The following is a 6,345-nucleotide window of genomic DNA, read 5'->3' on the forward strand; positions in this document are numbered from 1 at the left end:
GTAAGACTTGTGCAGGAAGACAGCAGCTGAGATGAGTGCACAGCAGCAGGACAGACCTCCTCAGCTTGGTCTGAAGTGCCTATTGTTCAGAGAGGGTAAAAATAGAAAGTGGCATGTTTTTAAGAGAGCATCAGCCTTCTGTAGAGTTGCAGGTTAATGGTATTCTGTTGAAGCCATATGGGTCTGTGTCATAACGAGAAAGAAGGGGACAGGGAGATAAAGGAAACCAAGACAACAGAGTGGGAAAGGTGAGGAAGAGGCCAAGGGGAGCTGCATCTCCACTGGACTCCTGTGACTATTGCACAGAGGCAGGAGATCATCCTGAAAATGGCAATTTAATATCCCCACACCCTTGGCCCAGGAGAAAGACTGGTTCCAGTGTCTGCTCCCCACAGGTATTCCCTATCTGGCACAAGGTAAAGAGTAAACTAAACTCTGTCTGAGCAGCCTGTAACCCAAAACTAAGCCCTCAGCAGCTCCTCTGGGCACCAGCCACCTGGTACCCATGCTGTGTGGAGGAGGCCAGCAGGAACAGCCTCACAGCCCACTGTTAGCAAGGTGCACACCCATACAGAGGCACTAAATAAGACCTCAGCCCAGGTGAGGCACCTGTCTAAAAAGGTTTGAGGTTATGTGCAAAACGTTGTTATCATTTATGCAGGCATCTAACAGCAAGGTGGAGAGGACAGGCTGTGTGATGGTTTTGACTGGGATAGGGTTCATTTTCTCCATAACAGCTAGTATGGGGCTATGGTTTGGATCTGTGATAGAAACAGCGCTGATAACACAGGGATGTTTTAGTTGCTGCTGAGCAGTGTTTACACAGAACCAAGGCCTTTTCTGCTCTGCACTCACCCCACCAGCGAGCAGGCTGGGGATGCACAGAGAGTTGGGATGGGATGCAGCAGCAGTTACAGCTGACCCCAGCTGACCCAAGGGATATCCCACACCATATGGTGTCATGCTTAGCATGTAACGCTGGGGGAAGAAGAAGGAAGGGATGGATGTTTGGAGTGATAAGTTTGTCTTCCCAAATAACTGCTACATATGGTGGAGCCCTGCTTTCCTGGAGATGGATGAACACCTGCCTGACTGTGGGAAGTGGTGAATGAATTCCTTGTTCTGCTTTGCTGGTGTGTGTGGTGCTGCTTTACCTATTAAACTGTTTGCATCTCAACCCACAGGTTTTCTTACTTTTACCCTTCCAATTCTCTTTTGCATCCTACAGTCAGGAGTGAGTGAGCAGCTGCCTGGAGCTTAGTTGACAGCTGGGGTTAAACCTCAACAGCATGTCATAGAGACTAGGGATGCTGAGAGATCACTGGGTTGCTTCCACTGTGAGAGACTTTCAAGAGGTTCTTGGGGTATGCATGGAGGTATCAAACCTATTATGGATCAGGTGGGAAAGAAAATGGAGCCAGGGAGCAGTGAGGGCCAACAAAACAGGGTGAGCAGGGAGCAGGGTGCAATAGCAGGGCAGGCAATAGCAGAGCAGGGACCTCACTAGTAGATACCAGGATAGCAAGCATCATGTGTGGGTCAGGACTGGGATCAGAGCAGGGGTCAAGGTCAGAATCAGGATCAAGGAGGTACAAGACTCTCTGTGCAGCTGCAATGCAGTGCAATGCAGCATCTCTCCAGGGAAAGAAGGGGCACATCTTTGGCTCCAGCTTCCTTCACAACCACTGCTATCAGCAAAGGACCTGACCAGGACCTGACCATGTGTGCAGTCAGCCAAACTTCAGCTTGGCCAGCTGGCTTTCTGTCCAGGAAATGTGCTTCTGGTCCTGAGAAGTGCACCTCTTGGGATGCTGAGGCAGAGCTCAGCAAGAGCAAACAGACCACACCCCTAATGCCAAGAAATCAGAAACATTTTAACTTTCCAACTTCATGCTACCCAAGCGCCATACAGATGTGTTTATGAAGACAGGCAGATGAAGCAAAATAGAGTTTGATTCCAACTTTTTTTTCTTGAGGAACTCTGAAGAGAGTCAATCTGCCCAGTGAAATGAAACCTGCTTTCCTAATGGCTTTTTCCCCCTAATGGCTCTCTAGCCTTGAGTCAGTTGTTCCACGTCACACCTTGGAAGTCAATAGGCTTGGAGGAAGCAATGTTTCAGGGCTGACAGCCTTTCCCCAGGAAGAGCATGTGCTGAATGTGTGTGTGAGCTCAGATGAAACTTGAGCTGGCTGATGCGGGCAGCACACACAGCTCTCTGGTGGCCGGCTACACACCACTCCCTGGCTGCAGACCGTGCTCAGCACTTCACACTGTGGCCAGAGGATGCCGGAATCACTGTTGAGACAGCTATCTCTGTCAGCCGTGCAGGAAGGAAACTGCAAACCGGCACTGAGTGAGACCCTGACAGACATCAGAGACAGATCGATGCGGGACACCCTGCCCTGAATCATCTCCTCACAGAGCTGCTCCACCTGCCGAAGCCAGCCTGACCAGAAGCTGACAACGGAAATCCTTCAGGAAGGTGAACTGTGTCCTTCATGGGCTGAAAGATAAGTACATCCACAGGTGCAGAAGAGACACAAGTGTGGATTATCCTGGCCTACTGCAGCTCCAAAAAACAAATGGGCCCTGGTGCAGATGCTGGAGGTTGACACACACAACTGGAAATCCCACTGCTTGTACAAGAGGATTCCTGAAGGTCAGACAGCAAAGCATATGGTAAAGAAATATACCCCCTCTGAGCATTCACGTACTCAGTTTTATTTTCTTGAGATCCTCTCTTGTTGCAGTTCTCATGCTGTTTGCTGCTGCGCCAGTGATGCTTAGGACTCATGAAGCAGCTGGTACATTATATTGGGCAGCACACTGCTTTTCAGTTGTTCAAACTACAAAAGCAAGAGCCTGTGCCTTTCAGCCCTAATGCTGAAGCAGCCTTATGTGGTTATGACAGAGGCAAGCTTTCCAAAGCTGTTTAAGGCCAGGAAACCTCTCCACTCACAAGAAGTGAGCCCTTGATGGGACAGCTATCTCTGGTCTACTTCAAGGGTCAGGCATGAGCACTGCAGCTGATTTTACAAACCATGGGAATCACACCAGACCATGAGTTTGGGACCAACGGGCATCAAAGCAGCGCGTTCCTGCTGCAATGATCACATCAAGTACCTGGCCAAAAAAGCAGAAGTAAAAACATTTTCAAAATACAGAACAGGCACTACAGCAGTTGTAGGCTTCTCTTCTACACTAACTCTCTGCGTTTTTAAAACCCCTTTTCACTATAGATGAACAACAGCTAACACGTAGGTGTCACAGGTCTGTTAAGCAACCCAGACGTAACTATTTATATCAGCCCTGTCAGGTATTCAGAACAACATATGCCATGTGAGTGAAGCCCTCCAGTGCACCCAGCACCTCTCGCAACATGCCACCTGAGACCTTCCCCACCTATGGTCCTTCAAGATCCAGAAACAAATTTAAGCAGAAATTCTTTTTGCCTCTTCCCATCTTCTCTTCTGAATAAGAAACCACTAAAGTATGAGCAAGACTAGTAGGACAAGAGAGACCAAGATAAAAGCATGCGTAACGAATCTGCTTTTCCTTCGAGGACTGCAAACATTGAATCATTTGGGTACACCACAGTAGAGTGATGTAAGGGAATCAGTTCATGCACCACTGATATGTATTCAACACTGAGGGAAAGTACAACAGCTGTTCAGCCATGTACAGTAGCAGCATGTTAACAATTTCATGCTAAGAATGCCTGAATTAATTGGACCTTTGGGGAAGGCAGAGTGTATGAGCTGGAATTAGTCCAGCCTGAAAAAAACATATTGCTCCCAGAAAAAAATTATTATGGAACTTCCATAATGAAGCCTATTGTCCAAAAACACCCAGAATGCTGGGTTGACATTTCCTATTGAAAGCTACCCAGTGTTGCAAATAAATAAGCCAAATTCACTTTTTGAAGACAAGGTAATTTCAAGGGGCTAATCTCATGCAGGCAAGTCTGGCCAGTGGAAGATGCAGATCAATATACAATGATTTACTTTATCAGAGGAAGAGAGCTGCTTATACTGACTTATATATGCTGCACATCTGCCTATGGTATGTTTATTAGTTTGTTTACAACATGATGGTTATTTAAAATAAAATAATTAAGCATTTTACTCCTTTGGCTACCCTAAAGGCAGCTGTCATGTTGTGCATGCTCAGAAGCCTATTGAGAAGTGACATAGAGCTAATGTCAGATCACGAGCTACTGATCAGACCCGCATCTCAATCACTTAGCAAATTTTGCACCAGGTCTGGTTGGTTTCTTATTTAAATTGAGTCACTTAATGAAAAATTAAGGTAATGGATGAAGTTAAGCCACCATTAGGCTAGTGGCTAATTTAACTAGCACATACCAGCAAAGTGAAGCAAGCTGAATGGATCATGATTTTGTGTTTAGACAAACAGAAATATGCCCAAAGTCCACCTTGATAACTTTCTTTTCTGTAGCAGGTTTTCTGCAGATGATTCATGTGAAGCATGGTGTCTCAGTTATCTAGCTGTCTATGCAAACCTATGTAAATCATGAGCTGTCTGAGCTCCACATACTGTTTGACAGCCCATCAGCAGCTTGGCATGTGCAAACAAAGACAGGCTGATGCTGCTGATCCTCCATGCAGAAGCCACCTGGGATCTCATGTAGCTTGTGTGGTACTAACCTATCAGCCCTGGGGCCTTGTAACCTTGTTCGGAAATGAACTGAGTTGCAAAGAGCAATTTAGGGCATGTCCTCACTGGAGGAGGCTCTGCTGTTACGTAACAAGAGGCCATCTTCCAGGACACAGCGTCCCACATCTAAGATGAGTGAGACATTTATATTATAAGAAAGCTGCGATAAATCTTTTCAAGCTTCCACCAGCCCTTTTTACACTTGCTTTGTTGAACTGAAACCCTGATATTATTTGTACTGGTATTTTTGTGTTATGCTTTTCACAAGTAAAAACCTGACAATTCCAGTCTTCATTAAAGAACAAAGCCAAATTCGCAAAGAGAATACTAAAATTTTTCTTGCTTATTCCCACACATTCACATACATACTGGATTGAGCACAAGACAATCCTCCAGGGATTGGGTACCTAAGGAATTCATGGAGATTTTCAGCTTACATCAATGAATTACAGATCTGTTGGTTAATGAAAGTTGGGTGTCCCATTTGTCACTTCGCTTCTTGGACATACATATAAATATTTGGTCCAGTTAACACGTGCTTAAGCTTTGATCCAGTAAAAGTCTTCCTGGGACATATGGATTGACAAAGCTGATGACACTGTCCCAAAATTGGCTCTGTAGTGACAGCGGGCAGCTGTTACACAACTCAGTGCTGAAAGCTGATCTCGTTTCATCTGCATGCAGCCAGGGAATTGCCTGCCCTCCAAACATTTCAACAGAAAGAGGGATCCCAGCCAAAGGAAATGAGAAGGTGATGGGCATAAAAAGAGGAATCATCTCAAACGCCACAGAGGGTGATGGAAAGAGCCTAAACACAGGCTTTGCTCTTGTAAGAGGCTTAGTGCTTTCTTCCCCAAAACAAGCTTTCACACAAGGGACCATCTTGGCTCTCTCTAAAGAAGAAATGAAGTGTTTAAAGACATTTCAGAAATACCAGAACAAATTCAGTATTAACATTAAGGGGGAGAGAGCTACTGCCAGAAAAACATTTGCTCTGCTAGCACAGGCATACTGCTGAATTTCATTCCTTTTCCTAAGTACACTTGAGATGTATTCTGGAAATATAAATCTCTGGGGAAGACAGAAAAATCACCTAAATTCCCCCTTCCTCTACAGGTCTGCTAGGAAAGAATAAAAAGAAGTGAAATTACAAAGCTGGGTTCTACAACACTAAGTAGCACAGACTAGAAATGCATGGCTACAATTAAAAAGGTAACCTTAGGTAAGCTTTGTCTAGTACAAGCCATTTTCCAGACTCAGGCCCAAATATGATGTTGAGAGAAATTGCCACAGCACACTCCTCAGATACATGCTACACAAGCTCCTGTCTCATCTAATTGTCAGTTGTGAGAACAGGCATCGTCCAAAGAGGAAGCATGATACCTGCCTTTTCTCCCCACCCAAAAAAGTAGGGAAAGGGATTTACTTTCTCCCAAAGCCATATAATTGTCTTGTCCACAAATCAGGGAGAGTCAGATCCTGTTCTCTCGAGGTTATTAGCGAAATGATCATTAAATTCACAAGGGTCAGGACAGGACCTTTGATCACAGTGGGTGAATCTGCCAAATAAACGTTATTGAGAATTTTTTTACCCAGTCCTTGCCCTCTGCCTCATTACATGCGTTACAGCTAGCACCTAGGTGGGAACTGTTGAAAAGATCCTGACA

Source organism: Pezoporus occidentalis, unplaced genomic scaffold (genome assembly GCF_034315485.1).
Source record: "Pezoporus occidentalis ecotype Australia unplaced genomic scaffold, CSIRO_AGI_Poc_V1 ctg86, whole genome shotgun sequence".
NCBI classification, from domain to species: domain Eukaryota; kingdom Metazoa; phylum Chordata; class Aves; order Psittaciformes; family Psittacidae; genus Pezoporus; species Pezoporus occidentalis.